Source organism: Motacilla alba, unplaced genomic scaffold, assembly GCF_015832195.1.
Source record: "Motacilla alba alba isolate MOTALB_02 unplaced genomic scaffold, Motacilla_alba_V1.0_pri HiC_scaffold_28, whole genome shotgun sequence".
Taxonomy (NCBI): Eukaryota; Metazoa; Chordata; class Aves; order Passeriformes; family Motacillidae; genus Motacilla; species Motacilla alba.
The window spans coordinates 2,991,564-3,016,263 of record NW_024037374.1 but is presented as its reverse complement, the minus strand read 5'-3'; the positions used below and the strand labels follow the sequence as shown (position 1 = coordinate 3,016,263).

The window sequence follows — 24,700 nt, the reverse complement described above, 5'->3', positions numbered from 1 at the left end:
GCATCACACTTGCGCATTCCTTCTTATCCGTTTCTCTCCTCCCTCAGCTCCTGGAGGATCAACATTTGCAAGGTTTTCCATCGTCTCACAGAAGGGTTAAAATCACAGTCTCTGCTTATCTCGAACTCCCACACTACTCATCGGGCACTCTTCCCCTCGTCCCTTCTCTTCCTCGGCCAGGCCAGTGCTTATCAAGTTTCAAGATAGCACTGGCACCTCTCTCCTTCTCTCTCTCTCCTGAGAAAGGGGGGCTGCCCACTACCTCTCCGAGTTCTTCCACCCTTCCGTTTCTTCCAAGGCTCTGGCTCACCTCCCTCGGCCGCGTGGTTTTCCCCTCCCCCACCCAGCCTGAAGCTGGGCAGGGGAGGTCTGACTCCTCCATCCACCGGAACCAAGAGAGAACGATCCCCTGGGAGCTCTCGCTTTTAACCCCTGTGTTCTCAGAGGCGGATCCATATCCTCAATGGTCAAACCAGGTGCCAATATCCACATCTGGGCACCTATTGGTTCGACCACTACCACCTCCCAAAAACTCATTTCCTCTCAAACCACGACACAGGTCCTACCTGACCAACATTTTCTCCTTTAATGACCAGGTGACCCGCCTGGTGGATGTGGGAAATGCTGTGGATGTGTCTGTCTGGACTTCAGCAAACCCTCTGACACTGTCTCTGACAGCATTCCCTGGAAAAGCTGCAGCCCATGGCTTGGGCAGGTTCTCTCCTCACTGGGAGATTTAAGAGCTGGCTGGAGGCTGGGCCCAGAGAGTGATGGGGATGGTGCTGCATCCAGCTGGTGTCCAGGCACTGGTGCTGTCCCCAGGGATCTGTGTTGGGCCCAGTCCTGTTTCATATCTTCACTGATGATCTGGGTGAGGGGATTGAGTCCACCATTCACAAATTGCAGATGACACCAAGCTGGGTGTGAATGGGGATCTGCTCGAGGGCAGGACAAGAGGACACAGCCTTAAGCTGCAGCAGGGGAGCTTCAAGCTGGACAATAGGAAGAAGTTCTTCACAGAAGGGGTGAGTGGGCTTTGGAATGCGCAGGCCAGGGGGGAGGTGGCAGAGTCACTGTCCCTCTCCAGTGTCACTTAGCGGCATGGTCTGGGTGACAAGGCACTATTAAGGTATTGGTTGGACTTGACAATCTCAAAGGTCTTTTCCAGCCTGTATGATTCTGTCATTCTGTGATGACTGCGACACTCTGGGGCCATTGTGACCCTGCGGGGCCTTGTGTAACCAAGGGGTTTCACCATTTTGACACTGCGAAACCAAGGAGACCATTGGGAGACTCCAGGGCCCAGTGGAACCAAGGGGCTGTTCTGACACTGCGGGGCCTCATGGGACCAAGGGGACATTGTGACACTGCAGGATCCTGTGGAACCAAGGGTACACTGTGACACTATGGGGCCTCGAGCAATCTGGAAGAGGTTGTGACACTGTGTGGCCCTGTGGAAACAAGGAGTCCATTGTGACACTGAGGGGACTTGTGGAATCCCAGAGACCATGGTGACAGTGTGGGACCTCATGTAACCATGGGGCCATTGTGACAGCCTGGGGCCCCATGGAACCAAGGGGCCACTGTGAAACTGCGGTACCAAGGATGACATTGTGACACTGTGAAGCCCCATGGAACCAAGAAGAATATTGTGGCATTTTGGGGCCCCATGGAACCATGGAGACCATTGTTGCTCTGCATGGTCTCATGGAACCAAGGAGACCAGTGTGACAGTGCAGGGCCTGGTGTAACCAAGAGGCCATTGTGACACTGAGGGGCCCCATGGAACCAAGAACATCTTTGCAGATGACACCAAGCTGAGTGTGAGTTCTGATCTGCTGGAGGGTAGGAGGGCTCTGCACAGGAACAGGGACAGGCTGGATCCAGGGACCAAATCCAACAAGGTGAGGTTTAACAAGTCCCAGTGCCGGGTCCTGCACTTTGGCCACAACAACCCCTGCAGCGCCACAGGCTGGGGACAGAGGGGCTGGAGAGCAGCCAGGCAGAAAGGGAGCTGCAGGGACTGCTGGACAGCAGGCTGGACATGAGGCAGCAGTGTGCCCAGGGGGCCAAGAAGGCCAATGGCTGCTGGCCTGGATCAGGAATGGTGTGGCCAGCAGGAGCAGCTGCTGTGCCAGCAGTGATCTGCCCCCAGCTCTGCACACAGACATTGCTGCTGCAGCTCCAGAGAAGGCAACGAAAGGGCATCTCTGCAGAAAACTTTGCTGGGACATCCTTTAGTGGCTTTAAAGCCACCAAGAGTGCAGCCCCTCATTGACACAGTCTGTGGCCACAGGGAAGGTGGAGAGAAACAAAATGAGCAATGGCACAAACAATGACATTGCTTTGTGGACAACATGAAAAGAGTAAAAAAAACAAAGAGGAGCTCCAAAATGAAAACAAAAAGAACTATCAAAGATTACTTTTATTACAAGTGATTTGCAGAAATTGACCAGTAGTTTAATGGGTCCAGTCATCAGTCTCCACACCGCAGCCTTGAGCTCCTGGTTCCTCAGGCTGTAGATGAGGGGGTTCAGGGCTGGAGGCACCACCGAGTACAGAACTGACACCACCAGATCCAGGGATGGGGAGGACATGGAGGGGGGCTTCAGGTACATAAAAAATGACGTGCTGACAAACAGAGAGAGCACGGCCAGGTGAGGGAGGCAGGTGGAAAAGGCTTTGTGCCGTCCCTGCTCAGAGGGGATCCTCAGCACAGCCCTGAAGATCTGCACATAGGAGAAAACAATGAACACAAAACAACTAATTATCAAACAGGCACCAACAGCAAGAAGGCCCAGTTCCCTGAGGTAGGATTTGGAGCAAGAGAGCTTGAGGATCTGTGGGATTTCACAGAAGAACTGTCCCAGGACATTGCCATGGCACAGGGGCAGGGAAAATGTATTGGCCGTGTGCAGCAGTGAATAGAGGAAGGCACTGGCCCAGGCAGCTGCTGCCATGTGGGCACAAGCTCTGCTGCCCAGGAGGGTCCCGTAGTGCAGGGGTTTGCAGATGGACACGTAGCGGTCGTAGCACATGATGGTCAGGATGGAAACCTCTGCTGAGATGAAAAAGACAATAAAAAATAGCTGGACTGCACATCCTTTGTAGGAGATGTTCCTGGTGTCCCAGAGGGAATTGTGCATGGCTTTGGGGACAGTGGTGCAGATGGAGCCCAGGTCAGTGAGGGCCAGGTTGAGCAGGAAGAAGAACATGGGCGTGTGCAGGTGCTGGCCGCAGGCTACGGCGCTGATGATGAGGCCGTTGCCCAGGAGGGCAGCCAGGGAGATGCCCAGCAAGAGGCAGAAGTGCAGCAGCTGCAGCTGCCGCGTGTCTGCCAATGCCAGCAGGAGGAAGTGGCTGATGGAGCTGCTGTTGGACATTTCCTGGAGCTGCACATGGGGATCTGTTCATGGAGAAAGGACAGTGACAAGTCAGGAGAGGCTGCTTTGAACCAAACCTGGGCCATTCCCTGTAGATTGTCCTGCTGTGAGTCACCCCCCCCTTGTTTCTGCACTTGGAAAACCTTCAGCCAGGTCTCTGCCTGAGCTCCAGTTCTGCTGGCTGAGTGTGCCAGGAGCTGCCAGTCCTGTGCGTGGGGACACCCAGGAGGGCAGCTCAGAGCTTGGAAGGGCACAGCAAGGAGATCCCCAGCTGTGCCCATGATGGTATCTCAGCGAGGGGGCTCAGCTCATTCCCCTTTCCCATGGACTGCTTTGCCCACAGCCCCACAGGTGCCAGGGAAGCTTGGACACCCCATTCCCATGGGCACCCCTGCCTGGCAGGAATGCCAAGGGCAGTGTCTGACTCAGCTGCTGCAAATGCCAGAGCCTCCCTGAGAGCAGCAGATCACAGTGACAATACCAGGGCAGTGCAGAAACAAGAGAAGATGTTGTGGGGCTGTGCCTGAGAGGGCAGGGCAGAGACAGCCGGGCACTCAGGACAGTGTTCCTGTGCCCAGCTGTGCCCAGCACCTCCCACACACCAACAGTGCCCTCCTGCCCCCAGCACTGCTCTCTTCAGCCCCCTCTCCTTCCCTGAGCATCTCCCTGGGCCTGGACATACCCTCCTGAGAGGAGCCTTGTCCCTGCCAGCGCTCACAGAGCCCATCCCAGCCTGTGTGCCCTCGCCCCGGCCCTACAGAAACCTGCCTGTGTGCAGGGCCCTGGCTGGGGCAGGCTCTGGCTGCAGGTGGGCAAGGGCAGCTCAGGAGAGCCCTGCTGGGCCCTGCAGAGGTGATGCTGCTGCTGTCCAGGGCTGAGCAGTGGCTGAGGGCCCTTTGGGAGGCTCCCAGCAGAGAGACTGACCACCCAAAGTGACAGTTCTGGAGTCTCTGTAAATGTTCAAACATTCCTCTGATGATCCTGTATGTCCCTTTCAACTCAGAATGTTCTGTCATTCTGGGATTACAATTCCTGTGCTGCTTCTCTCATCCCCCTCTTGTCTATAATCCAAAGAGAAAAAAAAAAAACAACACAAAAAACCCTTGCAACAGTGTTAGAACAGTAAAACAAAAAACAGAGCTTTATTGGAAGCTTCCAGGTGTCCCAGTGGGGATGGGACACACTTAGCCCCTGATTTCAACAATTTATTAAGGTTGATCAATTAGGATATTTAACAGGAACATCCAGTAGGAGATTCAGTTGCCCCAGTTACACACCCCTGGGTCAACCCATTGGAATAGGTCCAAGGGCTTCTTTGCCTTTACTTTTTGTTGTGACTGCTCACATTCTGGTCAATAAAGAAAATGTCCTTGTAGGTTCTCTTCCTGATAATAAGAGTATTTGATTATAAAACTGATAATAAGTATTTCAGGAATGTATTTAGACTGTCAGCTTACTGTTCTGAAATCTAAGAGAAAGGTTAAGAAATGTACTAAAGTTAATTTAGGATTATAGTTATAGAAGTATATAATAGTAGCTTAACAGAGTTAATTAAGGATTAAATAGAATAAAGTAAGGATTATAGTTTTATAATTATGTATAAGTAATTTATAGAGATATTAATATATAAAAATGTAAAAAAAGCAAAACTCTTATTTTTATCACCCCAACTTTCCCATCCTTCTCCAAGCAGGAAATTGAAAACACTCTCAGGAAAGCTCCTGATCATTCCAGCAATCCTAAGCTTACCTTCCTTTGGGAAGTGTCCTCTGGAGCTGTGCCCAGGCTGGTCTGGAGCTGGGAGCAGCCCTGCCCCACCAGCCCCTCTCAGCAGCAGCACCTGCCCTGCTCAGGGTGGCTCCTTTCCCCCACAGCTTCTCCCAAGTGCTGGCAGCAGCTCCCCGGGCCGGCTGAGAGCTGTCCCTGGCAGGCAGCAGAGCCCCTGCCCCAGCACAGCGCCCTGGGCTGCAGGACCCTGCTCTGCAGGACAGCCCTGGGCACCCCTGGCTGCTCTGCACAAGAGACAATCAGAGAATGTACTCACAGGGTCTGTAGGCATTGGGATGTTGCAGCTGTAGGAGATCACTGCAGGAGCTGCAGCTGCATTGTCCTGCAGCCAGAGGTTCCTGTGCCAAGGGCTGGCAGGGATTCTGCCCCAGGCACTTCTCAGCACCTTCCCAGCCCTGACTGATTGAAGCTCTCTGTGCCTCTGGGCTGTGCCCGGGCTGGCTGCAGGCAGTGCCCCAGCCCTGCTGGGCTGGCAGAAGAGCTGCTCAGCAAGAGAAATGTGCTTTTCAAGCTCTTCTTGGTTCCCAGCAGCTGCCTCTGTGCCAGCAGCCCAGCCCAGCTCAGCAGCACAGCCACAGCACAAGGACTTTAATGAGCCTCTGGGGCTTTGTGCTCAGGCCCTGAACATCAGGCCCTGAGAGGCAGCTGAAGAAACCTCTCCAGAACTCCAAGTCAGAATCACACTCCAAAGTTTCTGGGACATTTAATGGGTCCCAGGGAGGGCCACGACTGAGAAAGTGTCCCCAGGCCCCAGGCAGAGCAGAGAACTGCAGGCAGTGATGACAGCTGGGGACAAAGAGAAGCCAAGGCTTGGTGCCCTGGGGCATGGCAGGCCCTGTGCCACCAAGGGCTGGCAGGAGACACCTTGTCCTGAGGCACTGGGGCCTCCTGGCCCAGCCCCAGCCAGGCTGGCCACTGGCAGCCCCTTGTCCTGCCCTCAGCATCCCCCCCTAGCCCACATGCCAGTGGCCTCAAGGATCTGCTGGAAGGAGTCCCTGGGGAGCCTTGCTCAGCAATGGCCCTGGGGGCTCCTCAATGCTCCCAGGGACTGCAGGGTTTTCAAAGGACTTTGGGTTTGGCTTTTCTTTCAGCTTGGATTCTCTGAGAGGTTTGTGCAATGATGGCCTCCAATTATCTGCTGTAATTAGTCCCTGGAGAGGCTTTGTCAGTAACAACACTCAGTGGGGCTCATTAATACTTCAGAGTACTTCTGCTTTTTAGCTACTTGGTGTTTCCCTTTTGATACAGACTGTATGAGAAAGATTGTGCAGTCACAGCCTCCAATTATCTGCTTTATTAAATCCCTTGAGAGACTTTATCAGTAATGACACTCAGTGGGGCTCATAAATGTTTCAAGGCACTTCAGTTATTTTAAGGTACTTGGTGTTTCCCTTCTGGCACAGACTCTGGGAGAGGTTTGTGCAATCATGGCCCCAATTATCTGCTTTAATGAGTCCCTTGAGAGCTTTGTACTGACACTCAGTGGGGCTCATTAATACTTTGAGATACTCAAGGTTTTTAAGGTACTTTTGAATTTTCTTTCCACTCTGAGTCTCTGACAAGGTTTTGTGCCATCCTGGCCTCCAGTTCTGTCCTCCAAGGAGTCCATGAGGAGCCTGTGTTGGGGATGGACCTCAGTGGGACCCATGCATGCCTCAAGACACTTCTGGTGTTTCTTGTGATTTTGACTCCTGCAAAGGTTTGTGCAATCTCCTCTCAGGCCCTGACGTTCCAGAGCTCAGCTCCAAATGCACAACGGGGCTCATGAGGATCAAGCAAGTGCTAACAAAACATGGCCCTGCCTTGATTTCCCTCTGGTCTGGGGCAGTTCATCAGGAAGATTTCCTGCTGCAGTTATGGAGAAATATTTCAAAGAGGTTCTATGAAAGATGCATTCCTATTTTAAAGGGTGTATTTTATTAATGTTCTTTTGAGAGAAGAGGTGATTGCAGCATTCTGTGACTGATATTGATCCAGAGATTCTGCTAAGGATGTTTGCCCTGGTCAGGGAAGCTGTGCCTTGAGCTCTGAGCCAGTGTGAACAACCTTGCTCCACATTCCCCAACCCCATCCTGTCTCTCCTCACTCATCTGGGTCCTGCTTTGCTTGGAGAACTGTCTGCACACAACTAAAGGGTTTTTTTCCCTTTTTACTTTTTCTTTTTGGAAACAATCTAAAACTCCAGAATCTCCCCATTGAAAACAGAAACCCGCCTTGAGTGTGTGCCATCCCAAGCTGCCACTGAGCAGGCTCCTCTTCCCTAAGGCAGAGATATGCAAGGAATGTTTTAGACCTTTGGACTCCTTGGCTCCACAAGGCCTTTTTGTGTTGCCATGGACTCTTGGTTCTTTCAGGTTCTGTAGTGTCACCGTGGATATTTGGTTCCATGGGGCCCCAGAAGGTCATCATGGTCTTTTTGCTTCCATGAGGCCTTGCTCTGTCACATGGACTTTGGATTCCTTGAGGTTCTGTACTCTCAACAATGATCTCCTTAGTTCCAAAGTGTCTCAATGGGCCCTTGGTTCCATGAGGTTCCTCAGTGTCAAAATGGAAGCCTTGGTTCCATGTGCCCCATGGTGTCACCATGGTCTCCATGGTTCCACAAGGCTGTGCAGTGTCACAATGGCCCATAGGGTTCATGAGGCCCCACAATGTTGTGAAAAACACAGTTGACTCTTTAGAACTTTTAAAAGTTTAATCAAGGATAAAAGAAGGACAAATAAGTGATCAGCACTGGGATGCTTTTGGTGAATGGCCAAAGAGCACCAGGTAGCTTAAAATCATGCTCTTTATACACAGTTACATTGCTGGGGTTACATGCATATTCATTAGCTTCTACAGTATTCAAACATTCTTGAAAGCTTTTGATGTTGCAGGGACTCCTTTGATTTTGGCTTTTACACCCTGACTTATCTGCATGACATCCTGGGATCAAGTCAATCTATTTTATTCCTTCCCGTGGTTTCATCCCAGTTGTTTCACACTTCTCTGATAAGAGGAGCTAACGAGCTCTTCCCCAGTCTCCTCCATGCTCTGTCTTGTGTCACTGTTATCTTATCACCTGTAAAGCCCTGGATGGCTTTACACTGTTCTCTTAGTTACACAAAAGCCTTTTAGCATCTTCTATTTTGCCAAGGTCTGCAGTACAATACGTTCATCACATCACTATTTCTATAAGCGATGCACAGATATCATATTCATTACACTACTATGAGCTATACAGTGCATCCTTAAACTGACAGATTATGTTATTTGTCCTGGTTTAGGGCAAATTTGAGAGAAAACCTCCAAAAGGGGGCCCTCCCAGAAAGCAAACCCATGCAGCCCCTCCCCTCAACTGGTTTGGGAAAAATTTCGTCAGAGAGAAGTGGAAAAATCCCTGTTTACTTAACAGCAAAGCATTCTCCAGCACAAAAAGTGAACAAAACCAGATGACAAAACTGATTCGCTGCTCTGAAGAGATGACAAATTCAGAAAGTCTCTCCGGTGGGTGGTCGCTTTGTTATCAATCCCTTTGGTGCTGGGAAAGGCTGCTGCCCAGAGTAGGCCTGGTGGGCTACAAAGGGCGAGCTCTTGGTGCTCCCCAGGTCCCAGTCCAGAGCAGGTTCAAACAGTTCCAAGAAAAGGGAAAGAAAAAAAAAACAGTCCAGGGAAAACTTCTCTGGCTCAGCTAGCTCAACTAACTAAAAAGCAAAGGAGGACTCTGGTCTGCCCCGTCCATGCCCAGACAACACAGTGGAGTAGAATGTGGAGGAGTATTGCTTTTAGAGGAGTGAGTGCAGTCTCTGATAACAAAGTCCACGCTTCTTCTTCTCCCCACCTTCGGTCTCAGAACCAGTCTTGAAGGCACAGAATATAATGTCCAGTATAAATGGAACAGACGATTGAGGATACAAGAATCATAAAGTCTCCCTAGGACATTCCACCCCTTATCCTCATATCCTCAACTTACTACCAAAACTAATATATATTCTAACTCTACACACACATACATCATGCATTTTATTCACGTAAAAACTTCCATCTGCTCCACCCAAAAAATTACAAGCAATACCCATCATGCTCCTGTCACCTCCCCTCACCGGACAACTGAATCCAGGCCCCAGACTACAGAGCTGCAGGATTCCCCACTTCCATTTTCCTCACTAAAAACTCCATCTTTCACTTGCTCAGACCTTCGGCACTCACACATTTCCTTCTATTTCATGCCTGTGTGGTTTACTGTACAGACAATGGCAGTAACGTCCAGCAGTGATATTTGCATATCATCCTCACCCCACAATCAGATCTCCCTGAGGTACACATCGTGTTGTTCCATCTCTCTGCATTATCCCCCATGTGCAACCTGGTCCCTGAGCAAAGACAACCCCAAAAATGGGTTTGTTTGTACTCAAGGCAGAATTGATCTACACTGTCTTCCCCAACAAACCTCTGACATGTACCACTGGACTTTATCTCCTTCTATTATATTCAGGGACTCAGACTGGGGAGGATCTGCTCGGTTGGTGGAACCTCGGGTGTTAACTAACCAGGTGGCCTTTGCAGAATGCTGCTCCCAATTTTTGAAAGATCCCCACCCAAGGCTTTCAACTGGGTTTTTGGGAGTCCATTGTACCTCTCCACTTTGCCTGCAGCTGGTGCATGCTAGGGATATGGTACACCCACTCAATGCCATGTTCCCTAGCCCAGGTGTTGATAAGGCTTTTCTTGAAATGAGTCCCGTTGTCTGACTCAGTCCTCTCAGGGGTGCCATGCCTCCAAAGGACCTGCTTTTCCAGGCCCAGGATGGTGTTACGGGCATAGCATGAAGCACAGGGTAGGTTTCCAACCATCCTGTGGTGGCTTCTACCATGGTCAGTATGTAGTGCCTTGCCTTGGCGTGTCTGGGGCAGTGGGATGTAGTCAATCTGCCAGGCCTCCCCATACTTGTCCTTGGACCACCGCCCACCATACCACAGGGGCTTCACTCGCTTGGCCTGTTTGATGGCAGCACACGTCTCACAGTCATGGATAACTTGAGAAATACTGTCCATGCTTAAATCCACCCCTCGGTCTCGTGCCCACTTATAGGTGGCATCTCTACCCTGATGACCTGAGGCATCATGGGCCCATCGAGCTAGGAATAACTCTCCCTTGTGTTCCCAATCTAAGTCTATCTTGGACACCCCTATCTTTGCAGCCTGGTCTACCTGCTCATTGTTTTGGTGCTCCTCATTGGCTCTACTCTTGGGGACATGGGCATCCACGTGGCAAACTTTCACAGATAGCCTCCCTACCCTGGTAGCGATGTCTTTCCACTCTTCAGCAGCCCAAATTAGTTTTCCTCTATGCTGCCAGTTAGCCTTTTTCCACCTCTCCAGCCATCCCCACAGAGCATTGGCTACCATCCATGAGTCAGTGTAAAGGTAGAGCTTTGGCCACTTCTCTCTCTCTGCAATGTCCAGGGCCAGTTGAACAGCTTTGAGTTCAGCAAGTTGGCTCAATCCACCTTCTTCTTCGGTAGCTTGTGCAACCTGTCGTGTGGGGCTCCATACGGCTGCTTTCCACTTCCGGTTCATTCCTACGATGCGACAGGAACCGTCAGTGAAAAGAGCATAGCGTGTCTCTTCTGGGGGCAGTTGGTTATATGGTGGAGCTTCTTCAGCCCGTGTCACTGGTTCTTGTTCTTTGTCTGTGACACCAAAATTTTCACCTTCAGGCCAATTTGTAGTTACCTCCAAAATCCCAGGGCAATTCAGTTTACCTATACGGGCGCGCTGTGTGATAAGAGCAATCCGCTTGCTCCATGTAGCACTGGTGGCATGGTGGGTGGAAGGAACCTTCCCTTTGAACATCCACCCCAGCACCGGCAGTCATGGTGCCTGGAGGAGTTGCGCTTCTGTACCAATCACCTCTGGGCAGCTTGGACTCCTTCATAGGCAGCCAAGATTTCTTTCTCTGTTGGGGTCTTGTTGGCTTCAGACCCTCTGTAACTTTGACTCCAGAATCCCAGTGGTCGACCCCGAGTCTCCCCAGGCACCTTCTGTCACAGGCTCCAGGACAAACCATGGCTCCCGGCTGCAGAGTAGAGCATGTTCCTCACCTCTGGTCCCGTCCTGACTGGGCCAAGGGCTACCGCATGAGTGATCTCCTGCTTAACCTGGGCAAAGGCTTGTTGCTGCTCAGGCCCCAGTGGAAATTGTTCTTGCAGGTGACCAGGTAAAGAGGGCTCACAATCTGGCTGTACTCAGGAATGTGCATTCTCCAAAAGCCTGTGGCACTTAGGAAAACTTGTGTCTCCTTCTTATTGGTTGGTGGAGACATAGCTGTGATCTTGGTGATGACCTCACTTGGAATCTGATGCCGACCATCTTGCCACTTTACGCCTAGGAACGGAATCTCATGAGCTGGTCCCTTTACTTTGCTCTTTTTGATGGCAAAACCAGCTCCCAGGAGGATTTGGATGATTTTCTCTCTTTCTCAAACACTTCTGCAGCTGTGTTCCCCCACACAATGATGTCATCAATATACTGCAGGTGCTCTGAAGCCTCACCCTTTTCTAGCAGAGCCTGGATCAGTCCATGGCAGATGGTGGGGCTGTGCTTCCACCCCCGGGGCAGTCGGTTCCAGGTGTACTGCACTCCCCTACATGTGAAGGCAAACTAAGGCCTGCATTCTGCTGCCAGAGGAATGGAGAAAAAAATGCATTGGCAACGTTGATAGTGGCACACCACTTCGCTGCCTTGGACTCCAGCTCATACTGGAGCTCTAATATGTCTGGCACGGCAGCGCTCAGTGGTGGAGTCACTTCATTCAGTGCACGGTAGTCCACCATCATTCTCCATTCCCCTTCAGATTTACACACAGGCCAAATGGGGCTGTTGAAGGGTGAGTGGGTTTTGCTGACCACCCCTTGGCTCTCCAGCTCTCGGATCATCTTATGGATGGCAATCACAGCATCTTCAGTGGTTCTATACTGTGCTAGTAACAATTGGTACCTGTTGCTCTTCTCCCTTCAGAAGTCCTACTGTAGATGGATTCTGATCTTGCGCCTGTTGCTTTGACTCCTGATTTTATGTCAGGAAGCATTGAGGGTACTTCTCCTGCATCATCATCATCATCCACTGGTCGATTGGTCTCGTCTGTGAACTTTCCACTTCTAGTGCCAGTAGCAGCAGCCATTGGTTGAGGCTTATTGTCTGGTTTAGCTGCTGGCTTAGGCTCACTGTCTGATTTGGCTGCTGGCTTTGAGCCTGGGGTGTTGGCTGCAGCCTGAGTGACTGGGGTAGCTGCTGATTTATCTCCCTGGACCCCTGCCTCTGTCTGCTGCCCTAGAGTATCTAGCAGTGTGCAATAAGCATATGCCAGGGCCCAGCTCACTGCAATGATCTTTTTCTGCTTCGAGTCAACATGGTACTTCTCTTTCAGGTATTTCCCCACCTCAGCTGGGTTCTGAATTTCCCCTTTTAGATTACTCCCTTGAAATGTGTCCATCCTTCCTTTGTATTGAAGGGCTGTTTCCCTTAAAAAAATCAGTTCCTGATTCAGTACTCCCCAAATCAGCATCCTAAACAGGCCGAAGTCTGCCCTTCCTAATTCCAGGGTAGAAGTTTTGTTGCTGGCCCTCCTTCTCTCACAGGACATTGAAATCTTGATGATTTCATGGTCACTGTGTCCGAGGGCAGCCTCTGACTCCCACATCTGCCACCAGCCCTTCTCTGTTTGTGAACAGCAGGAGACAGAGCTTTCCTTGGCAGTGGGAGTGCTGCCAAAAATTTGGTAAAACAGAAAACTCCTTAACAGCAATGCAGCATTAAGAAGCAGCATTCTTTATTCAGCCGGATGCACGGGGGAGAGCTCCTCCCAAAGCCGTGCGTGCTGAGTACAGGAAAGTTTCTGTTTATTGTCTGCATTTTGCACACATATTCATTGATTGTCCCAGACTAAATATACATCTGATAATCATCTCCCCAAAATCATTAACACATTTCCCCTCCCCTTTACCCATGCACTATTCTGTCCTGGGGGTCTCTCTGGTTGTCCCTGGTGATCGTGGATCCCAATGTCCCAGTGGGCCTGGCTGAGCTGGCAGGACACTGAGGCTGGTGAACTCCCAGTTCCCCTTCTGACACAATGGGCACTGTGTGGTTTCCATAGGTCGGGGGTTTTGGAGAACAAGCTCCAGGTGTCAGCTCACCTGGTGGAGGCAATTGATCATCTGGTAACATGAGGTCACAGAGTGGGCTGTGACATCACATTGTGGGTTGTGTAAGGTCATTGAGAAGCTATAACATCATAGGCTGCCTCTGTGAGATCACAGATCCAGCTGTGACATCACAAAGCAGACTATGACATCACAGAGCTGGTGGTGACATCACAGACCAGAGTATGTGACATCCTAGAGGGGCTGTGTGACATCCCAGGAGGGCTGTGTCAGGTCACTGGCTTGGTCACTCTGCCCCAGCTCCCCCTCACAGTTTCTCCCAACAAGTCCAATGCTGTTCATGCCCAGCGGGGTCCCTGTCCCCCGGGATCCCCCCGGTCCCCCAGGAGCCACAGCCTCCAGCAAAGGATGTTCCACAGGATCCAGCCCAGAGCCTGACATGGGGACAAGGGGCCAGGGCTGTGGGACCAGGACATCAAGGCCATGGATTCTCCAGGTCACTGTGGCCTGGTTTGGGTTGCCCAGGGCAGGAAAGAAGTCAGGCAGCTGGAGCAGGGTTAGGGAAGGGCCTCCAAGGTGGGGCTGGAGCCCTTGGGCTGTGAGCAGAGGCTGAGGGAGCTGGGCTTGTCCAGCCCGCAGCAGGGAAGGCTGAGGGGCTCCTCATCCCAGCCTGGCAGTGCCAGCCAGGAGGTGCTGGAGAACACAGAGCCAGGCTCTTCACCGGGGGGCCTGGTGGGAGACAAAAGCCAATGGGTGGAAGGGGAAAGAGGGGAGATCAGCCAGGACAGGAGGAGATGAAATGAGTCAGGCTGGTTTCAGCATTTCCTCAAAACCAAGAGCAGCCTGAGCCCCTTCTCCATCCAGCACTGACAGCTTTGCAAATCAGGAATTGTTCGAGCTGTTTTGCCCCCACTCCAGGACAAGCATCCTGATACAAGAACTTAATTGTGTTTTTATATCTATCACAGAACCATGTTTGTCTGAAATTAATTTTAGTTTGGAAATCACTTGTGGATGGAGGACTCAGCAGATGCTGCTGGGACGTTGCACATAGCTCAGAGAAGAGTGTGATTGTTATTAGATTGTGTCCTGTTCAACAATGGTCTGTTGGCCATGAAGAGAAACTTTCTGTGCCTCTGAGTCCCACCAGTTCCTGGTGCCTCAAAAGAACACAAACCTGATGAGTTGTGGTTCCCACTCCAGGGGCTGCACTTGGACCTCCCTCCATCCCCAGAGCAGAGCTCCCTTGTCCCAAAAAGTGCCTGGCAATGCAGGGATGAAGGAAACAGGACAGGCTGTGGGGATCAGAGGCAGGACAGAGCCAGGGAGAAGAATGACTTTTGCATTTGATGGAGCTGTGCCTTGCCTTGGCTTTGTTGGCTGACAAGAAATGAACATCCCTCTGTGTCTGGGGCAGCTCCTTCTGCAAGGAAAGCAGGTGGGAGTTGGAGCCAAGGAGCTGAAAGCTGCAGGTGCAGCCTGGGCTGGAGGGAGCTCAGATTTGCACAAGGCTGCTCTGAGTGCCAGGCCTTGGATGGGGGAAATGGTGGGGTGGGGGGAGGGACAGAGTCTGAGTGATTGTCAGCCATGAAGGGTCTTGATTTTCACATCTACTCAAACTGCATGAGAAGGTACTTGGATTCAGTGTCAATTGGAGATTGCACAAATCAATTTATTAACAGGAAAAAAAAAACCTAATCAGGACATAAAGAATTAATTTCTCACTGTTTTTTTAAATAGAATATATTCAGTTTGAAGACACTGCTGGAATCTGTAGTGTATTCTGTAATCTGTCTAATTAACCACAAAAGATTTGAAATCTTAAATTATTCCCAGAGGCTTGGCTTGTTCAGGTGTTTGGATGTTGATGAGCCCTGGGACACTGAATTCCTGCACTGAAGAGCTGCAGGCTGAACAAGCCTCTGCAGCAGTACAATTCAGCAGCAGCCTCCAAGTTGCTGAGGATGTCAGCAGCCCCCACTGAGGCCATCCCTGGCCAGAGCCCGTGGGGGAATGGGCAGACAAGGAGAGCGTCCCTGGGGCTGGGCCAGCACAACTCAGAGGCACCAGCGGCTCCAGCTGGGAAATGGAGTGTGGAATGGGGCTGGGAGAGCCCTGCCTGGGCTGTGCCAAGCAGGACAAACAATCGCTGACTCCCATCCCCCAAACAACTCTCTCAAGGAGACATTGAAAAGGAATTTCAATTGTTTGTGTTCTCTGAGTTGGATGTACTGGAGAAACACAAATAGGTGATTCTCAGGAGCTCAAAACAACAAAACAGCCTTTACTGGGAACTTTAGAAAATCAGAAAAACTTTGGCAAAATGCTTAATACAACATTCAATCAACAAAAAACACTTCTAAATTCATTAACTTGACCCATTAAAATTCCCGAATTTTAAGCCACTTCAATTTTATATTTATCAAAATTTGCGAGAGGACAGAAAGAAAGACAAAAAAGATATAGAGAGGCACACACACAGCTACCAACTCCTGGATTCCAGCAGTTTTCAGATGGAAATTCCAAGAGGAGGTAGGATCAAGCTGTGTGCTTGCCTTGTGCTCAGCCTTCAATACCCCTTGGTCTTCCTGGGCCCTTCCCCCAGGTGGGGCTTGGGCTCATTTGGTCCCTCAGGAGCTGGGCTGGGGGCTGCAGAGGTGGCTGTGGAGCATTGCCTGTGCTGTGCCAGGGACTGGCAGCCACTGCTGGGCTGGGATAGAGGCTCTGGGGGGATTGGGGTTCCAGGGCAGGGCAGTGCTGGGCTTGCAGGGCAGGGCAAGGCTGGACCTGCCCCTTACTCCCTCACACACAAAATGTTTTGAGCCAACAATCTCCTCCAGTCTCTCACTGTAGGCAGTGTTGGAGGTGAAATCCCAATTTGGCCATGGGAACCTGGCCAAGAAGGACAGCTCTTTTCCATAGGAAGGAAAGAATGGAGCCATGGTGTTGAAAGGCAGGCAAGAGCCTCACTAGGCCAAGGCCAGCCAGACTTGTCAGTAATTGCAGATTTTGTCTGGGAGCAGTCTTTGGATTTAAGGAATTTTGGGGGTGGAAGCCCCATCTCACCCATGGGCGCCTGGAGAAGCAGGACTGTTCTTTCTCTCAGGGAGGAAAGCACAGAGCCTTCCCCAATGTTTTGGAGACAGATGGGAGTGACCCTTGTGAAGCCACTGCCAGCCAGACTTGTCCTGGCAATATTCCTATTGGAACAATCCCTGGATATAAGGAAATTGGGAGGTGAAATCCCAATTCTGACCATGGGTGCCTGGAGCAGAAGGACAGTTCTTTTCCATAGCAAGGAAAGCATGGAGCCTGTGTTCCAGTAGCAGATGAGACGAGACCCTCAACATGCCAAGGTCAGCTGGACCAGTCAGGCAGTCCATGGGAGGCCAAACCAGCCAGACATGTTCTGTGTCCCCTGGTTTTATGGTGCCCCAGAGTGTCACAATGGTGCCTTGATTAGGAGAAGACCTGCAGTGTCACAATGGACCCTTGGTTCAATGGGGTCCCAGAGTGTCACAATGGCCCCTAGGTTTCATAAGGCCCCCAAGTGTCGCATGGTCCCAATGATTTCATGAGGCCTCACAGTGTCACAGTGCTTTGCCTATTCCATGGTACCTCATAGTTTCACAATGGTCTCCAGGATTCCATGGTGCCCCTCAGTGTCAAAATGGCCCCTTAGCTCCATGAGGCTGTGAAGTGTCCTAATGGTCTCTCCATGGTTCCATGAGGCCCTGCGATGTCACAATGGATCTTTGGCTCCGTGGGGTCTCACAGTGTCACAATAGTCCCTTGTTTCCATGACACTGCAAAGTGTCAATCATGGCCTCCATGGTTCCATGAGGCCCCGTGGTGTCACAATGGACCCTTGGTCTGATGGGGCCTCCCAGTGTCACAATGATCCCTGCATTCCATGGAGCCACAGAGTGTCAGTTCAGACCACTTGGATCCACGAGGCCCAGCAATGTCACAGTGCTCGCCATGATTCCATGAGGCCCCACAGTGTCACAATGCTCCCTTGGTTCCATGGCCCTGTGCTGCTGCATTCCCCCCTCCCCTTCTCAGGCCGCCCTGCCAGCTGAGAAATGCTCCTTGGGCCTCAGCCTTGGCCAGCAGCCCCTGGGCTCAGCTCCTCTGCAGCTCATCACAAACACTGGCTGCCCCAGGCACTGCTGCTGCCCAAGGAGCTCCTGCTTTCTGTAGGAGCAGCCCTGGGAACTGCTTTTGTTCCCTCAGAGCCACAACATCCCTGTTCTCACACTGCCAAAGAAAGCTGTTGATGCCGAGTGTGGCCAGGATGAACCATTGCTGGGACTGAAGCCCCTCTCTTGGGGCCCTACAAACAGCGCTCCAAAAGGAGCCCCTTGGAGCTCTCCTGGGCCAGCGACTCCCTCTGAGTGGGGCCTCTCCCAGCCGGGAACTCTCCCGTTTGCTGCACTCGGGGATCCCTGAAGAAAAACGGAGCCTGGGCCGACCCCCCCACTCCTCCAGGCTCAACCCTTCACCCTGCTGGGGAGATGCCAAAGCCTCCCCAGTGAGCATTTCCTGCCCTCAGGGGAATTTCTCACAGGCCCCTTGCACTGACTCTTGGTGTCTGTGTGCACACAGGAGTGCCTGTGCTGCGGAAATGGGGCAGAAATGCTGCTCTCTGAGGGGCTTGAGTGCCTTGGATAGCTGAGTCAGTCAGGCCTGTAAGTAAAGTCATGAGGTCTAAGCTAAGTTAAATGCTTCTAAGAGTTATTTTGCTAAGTTATTATGTTTAATATAAATTATAGGCTGAGTATTGTTAGGTGTTATTCCACTGTTAAATCATTAAGTCATAGGTTGTGAGTAAGGTTAAATCCTGTGAGAGTGCAGTCCTTTTGCTAAATTGTGAAGTTGGAGGTAGAAGTTAAGGTTAAGGGATAAGTCAAAACCTGTTAACTTTGACCTCTGTTCAGCTTTTAGGCCGTATTTTCCTTTTATCCTTGCCCTCACTGTCCCTGTCTCACACACACACACAGGGACAGTTCTCAGTTCATTTCTGGTTTGATTGCCTGGATTTGGTTTGGTTTTGTTGTTGCTTTGTTTCCTTGCTGTGCCTGAAGTGTCCAGTCAGGAGCAGAATGACTCTTGCCAAGGAACTTGGTGGTGCTGTCGCTGAATATTAAATCTGGTTTTTGCTGATCCCTTGCTGGGGATTTTTTCAGCGCTCTCAAGCCCTTGTTCAGAACAGGGTGAAGGAGCCCTGGTCCAAGCTCTGGCCCTGGGGGACACAGGGACACTGCTGGGGGGTTCCTGTCCAGCTGTCCCACCCCCCACAGCCCAGGCCCCCTGTCCCCGTGTCAGGCTCTGGGGTTGATCTCGTGGAACATCCTCTGGGGGAGGCTGCGGTGCCAGGGGCGGGGGGACCCGGGGGTACAGGGGACCCCTCCTTGCATGAGCAGCATTGGACTGCTCTGGGGGGAACTGTGAGGGGGGGCTGGGACAGAGTGACCTCCCCAGTGACTTCACACAGCCCCTGTGATGTCACACAGCACTTGTGATGTCACACATCATCCGGAGATGTCACAGATCCCCTATGATGTCACATAGCCATTTGTGATGTCACAGCCCATTCTGGGACGTCACACAGCTCTGTTGCGATGTCACAGAGCCAACTCTGGCATGTCACCCTGGAATGTCATGAAGCTGCTCTGTGATGTCACAGAAAACTCTGTGCTGTCAGAAAGTCTCCGTGTGATGTCACTGTCTGTTCTGTGATTTCACAGCCTGCTCTATGATGTTACATGGCCACCCAGTGATGTCACAACCCACTCTCTGATGTCACACAGCCACCCTCTATGATGGCAGGATCTGCTCTATGGCCTCACACCCTACTCTATGATGTCACAGACAGCTCTAGGATGTCACAACCCCCTCAGTGATGACACAAAACCCTCTCTGTGATGTCATACTGCCACTCTGTATTGTATTGTCAGCACACACTTTGACCTCACAGCTGTCCCTATGATGTCACACAGCCATGCCATGATGTCTCAGCCTGCTGTGTGATGTCACAGAATCCCCTCTGTGATGCTGTAGGTGTTTGATGAACTCACAAAACAAACTCTGGGATGTCATAGCCCAACCTGTGACCTCACACAGCCCCTTGATGACATCACAGCTGCTCTGTGCCTCCATGACACAGCCACAGAGGCGCTGCTGTGACACAGCCCCGTCTGGGACATGCCACAGCCCCTGCCAGTGCTGAGCCCCTGTGAGCTCTGTCTGGGCCCTGCTCGTGTCCCTGAGCTGCCCTGGCAGTGCCCCAGCCCTGCTGGGCTGTGCCCAGGAGCTGCTCCTGGCCAGAGCTGTCTCTCTGCAGCGCTGCCCTTGCCAGGAGCTGCCTCTGGGCCAGGAGCCCGGCCCAGCTCAGCAGCACAGACACAGCACAAGGACTTTAATGACCCTCTGGGGCTTTGGTGCTGCTTGCATCACACTCAGTCCCTCCGAAAAGGCTCAAAGACTTCTCCAGAACTCAAAGTGAGTTTGAAACACTGAAGTTTCTCATACATAAAATAGATCCTTCTGAGGGACAGGATTGAGAACGTGTCCTCAGGTTCCATGTAGAGCAGAGCACTGGAGGCAGTGATGACAGGTGGGGACAAGCAAGGGAAAGGTGTCTCTGGTGCTGAGCAAACCTGGATTTGTTTCACGAATGCAAAGGCCCAAGGCCTGAGCCCCAGCCCCTGGCAAGGCAGATCCTGTCCCTCCCTCCTTGCTCAGGGCTCTTCCCGGGCACATTCCTGTGCCCTGTGCAGCCCAGGCTGTCCTACGGTGTCCCTGCCCTGTGCCTCTGTCCCTGCAAGCTGTCGTCATGCCCCGGCTGCCCCACCTGGCTGGCCCCTTCCTTTGCTGACAGCTCTGCCTCCTGCCTGCCTCTGCCTGCCCACACAAAGCCTTGGGCTGCTCCAGGCTCCTTCTGGGGCACGTGCTGCACCACAGCCCTGCCCTGGCAGGAAAATTCCTTTCTCCTGGTGTCCAGTCTGGGCCTCCCCAGCTGCCCTTGGTGCCATTGTTCCCTTCTCATGCTTATATCCTCTATGAAGAAAAGCTCCAGCCTCTCTGAAACCACCCTTCAGTCCCTGCCAGGCTACTCCTGTTCTGTCCTCAGTCTCCACACCACTGAGCCCAGAGCCCTCAGCCTCTACCTGCTGCTCATGGGATGAGGCCTCCAAACCCCATACTGGGAGATTTTTGGTTCCTTTCCAAGATCTGTGAAAATGGGAAAATTGTGGTCAGAGTTATTTTTTCCTAAATCTTGCAGTGACAGAACAAGGGTCAGTATGTTTAAAATGAATGAGGGTAGATTTACATTTGTTGGAAGGAGGAAACATTTTACAAGTATGAGAGTGGCACAGAACTAATGCGGCTTCTGCTGGGTTTCGGGGTGTCCCAGCGGGCTGTAATGATTCTGGATAGCCCAGCCCTGCTCGTCACGGCTTGTCTGAGTTCCTAGGCAGGTCTCAGCCACAGGCTGCCTTAGCAAGCTTCAGTGAAATCATCTCTTTAGTGATTATCAGCTCATTGTGTGATTTCAGCCCTTAGCTTGCTAGGTGCCACAGGCAGGCAGACGCAGGGAGAGAGAGGAGAAGCGCCGTATGAGGTTCCGCAGGAAAGTCTTTATTAGGATCTTCTACGAAGGTTCTCAGGGACAGCTCTTCTAACAAGCTGGGCAAAAGTAGCCCTTTATATAGGTTACAGGGGTTCTAGAAATTGTCCAATAGTAAGGGTCAAAGGAAAGTGACCTATAGTCTTACAGAGAGATAAGCAAGGGTCCGAAGGCAGAAGAGAGTGGCTTCTAAGGTCCAGTCATCATGACTCGGCATTTCCTATCTTGGGCTGCTGAACGCCAGGGAGCCCTTGCAGGCCCTGGGCCTGCTACACAGGAGGACGTGGAGACCACCAGCCAGGTGTCTTCCCAACAAAGAGCACGGGGAATGTGGGTAATCAGGGCTCTTCCCAACATGGGTCCTCCAATAGGGATGAAGTTGGGGCAGTGCACAAAGCTCTTCCTGCAGCTGGGGCATTTGCAGGGCTTCTCTTACCGGTGCCTCCGTTGGTGTCTGATCAAAGTAGAGCTCTGGGTGAAGCTCGTCCCACACTGGGGACACTCGTAGGGCCTCTCCCCAGCGTGGATGCGCCGGTGCCTGACGAGATTGAAGTTTTGCTTGAAGCCCTTCCCGCAGTCGGGGCAGCGGAAGGGCTTCTCCTCTGTGTGAATCCGCTGGTGCTGGAGGAGACTGGAGCTGGTCTGAAACCTCTTCTGACACTCGGGACACTCGTAGGGCCTCTCCCCAGTGTGGATCATTTGGTGGATGATCAGGTAGGCCCTCCGGCTGAAGCTCATCCCACATTCCCCACACTGGTATGGCTTTTCCCCAGTGTGGATCCTCTGGTGGCGGATCACATCGGAGCTGCAGCTGAAGCTCATCCCACATTCCCCACACTCGTAGGGCCGTTCCCTGGTGTGGATCCTCTGGTGGCAGATCAGGCTGGAGCTCGATCCGAAGCTCATCCCACATTCCCCACACTCATAGGGCCTCTCCCCGGTGTGGATGCGCCGGTGCCTGATGAGGTGGGAGTTGTGCTTGAAGCCCATCCTGCAGTCAGGGCAGCAGAAGGGCCTCTCCTCTGTGTGAATCCGCTGGTGCTGGAGGAGAAGGGAGCTGATACAAACCTCTTCCCACACTCAGAACCCTCGTAGGGCCTCTCCTCAGAGTGGATGCATTGGTGGATGATGAGTGCGGAGCTGCAGCTGAAGCCCTTCCCACATTCCCTACACTCGTAGGGCCATTCCCCAGTGTGGATCATCTGGTGGTGGATCAGGTCAGAGCTCTGCCTGAAGCTCTTCCCACATTCCAAGCACTTGTAGGGCTTCTCCCCATTGTGAAGCTGCTCATGGACCACCAGCTGTGAGCTCTGGCTGAAGCTCTGTCCCCCTTCCTGGCACAGGGTGGGTCTTTCCTCCTCAGAGCACCCTGGGCTGGCTTTGCAGCCCCTCCTCCTGCAAGATCTCCGTGGCTTTTCTACCCCATTGGATTCCTGTGCCATGGAGTCACTCAAAACGGCCTCTTCCAGGAGGTTCTGCTGTGGGGATTTGTCCTCCCTGGTCTCCATCCTCAGCTCCTTGTCTGGGGGAGGAACGACAAGGAGAGGATGGGATTTGCCACTGTGCCAGAGGGAAGGGGAAGGAGATGCCCCCAGGGCATCCCCAGCAGGACGGCGCTGGCAGCAGGGTTGTCCTGCAGCCGGGGGCCATGCTGGGCTGGGAGATGGAGCAGGACAGAGGGGGAAAGGGGCACTGACTTCCTCCTCACCTGCCTGGGTGTCCTGGGACATCTTCCTCTTCCTCACAGCCTCCTCCTCTACCTGGCCTATGTTTGGGAATGAGAAATCCTGGTTTGGGGAAAACAAGGGATGAGCACATTGAGTTAGATGGTGCCTCTGCCCAAGTCCATATCTAAAAGTCACCGGCCATCTGGGCTCCATAAAAACCTCCCAAACACCAAGATTCAGCCCTGAAAATGCCTCCCAGGAGTTCTCCATCTCTGGTCTCTTCCCTTTTGGTGTTTGGGGGTTCCCCCCTGTCCCAGCTGCTGGGGGTCACACTTGTACTGGGGGTCCCCCCTCTACTCGGTCCCCACCCTCCCCAGGCTGCTGGGAGTCCCAGGAATACAAAAAGTTCCCCCTTTTCCATCTCCCCACTTAGGGACACTGGGGGGTTTGGGGTCCCAGGGCCCCTTCTCCCCTTATTGTCTGCTTTGGGGTGCAGGGGCTCCAAGGAGTCCCCCCTGCCCCTCTCCAGGCTGTTGAGGGTCCCGCCAATGGCAGCACTCCCCCCTCTCTGGGCTCCCCACTTTGGGCTCCTGGGGGACACAGGGCTCTGCTCCTCCAGGCTGCCTCTGCCAGCAGCTGCCACCGGGACCCCTCAGTGTCCCCCCAAGGGGCATTTTCCACTCAGCTTTGCACTGACATCCTACTGGGATCATACTGGGATCATACTGGGATCACACTGGGGGCAGCTGGGCCCATGCTGGGGCAGACTGCAATCACACTGAGGGAGACTGGGATCACTCTGGGATCACACTGGCAGTGAGTAGGAGCCTCTGGGGGGCAATTGAGACTATGCTGGGGACAAATGGGATATAGTGGGAGCCAGTGGGATCATGCTGAGGGTGACCAGCAGCAGCTGTGAGCCACTGGGATCATGCTGGGAGCAACTGGGAGGAACTGGGAGTGACTGGGTGCATGCTGAGCATGACTGGAAGCAACTGGGCTTATACTGGGATGAACTGGGATCATGCTGGAGGTGACTGCGATCATACTGGCACTGTGAGTGCAACTACACTGAGGCTGACTGGGAGTGGTTGTGAGCAAATGGGATCAGGCTGGAAGGAACTGGGTGTGACTGGGAATATGCTGGAAGGAACTGGGGTACACTGGGAGAGACTGGGAGGGACTGGAACAAAAGTGAGGGTGAAAGGGAGCAACTGGAACCATGTGGGGCACAACTGGTTCATACTGGCAGTGACTGGGAGCACACTGGGGTCATCTCTGGATCATACTGGGAGGGACTGGACCAATACTGGGAGGGTCTGAGAGTGACTGGGAACACACCATGCACATCATCCCTGTACTGGGCCTGACTGGGAGCAACTGGGAGCACGCTGGGAGCAAACGGCATCATACTGGGACTGACTGGCTTGATCTAGCTGGAGGCAGCTGGGACCATACTGGGAGCGATTGGAAGTTACTGGGATTATACTGGGACCATACTGGGAGCGATTGGAAGTTACTGGGATTATACTGGGACCATACTGGGAGCGATTGGACATAACTGGGGTTATACTGGGACCATACTGGGAGTGATTGGAAGTTACTGGGATTATACTGGGACCATACTGGGAGTGCTGGCATGTGACAAGGATCATACTGGAGGTAACTGGGCTCATACTGGTGTAGAAAGGGAGCACCTGGGATCACACTCTGGGCTGCTGGGAGCAACTGAGAGAAATTGGGATCATGCTGCAAGCAAACTAGAGGAACTGGGAGTGACTGGATGCATGCTGGAGGCAACTGGGATATACTGGGCGTGACTGGGATCATACTGGGATAACAAGCACCTTACTGGGACCACTGGAAGTGTCTAGAAATGACTATGAACATGCTGAGGGCAACTGGGATATACTGGGAGTGTCTGTCACCATACTGGGGATGACTGGGAACACACTGGGAACAACAGGAACCACACAGGGGAGAACTGGGACCCTATGCTGGGAACTGAGGACAACTGGGAGTGACTGGGAACATGCTGGGAGCAACTGGGTTCATACTGGGATCACTGTGGGAACAGCTGGGTCCA

At 52.4% G+C, this 24,700-nt stretch overlaps 2 pseudogenes; one reads left to right on the top strand and one right to left on the bottom strand.

The window, feature by feature from the left end:
- LOC119696322 overlaps positions 1-24,700 on the top strand; it is a 2,199,709-nt pseudogene that overhangs the window by 61,695 nt on the left and 2,113,314 nt on the right.
- Positions 1-24,700, bottom strand: part of LOC119696323 — a 1,148,804-nt pseudogene that overhangs the window by 10,062 nt on the left and 1,114,042 nt on the right.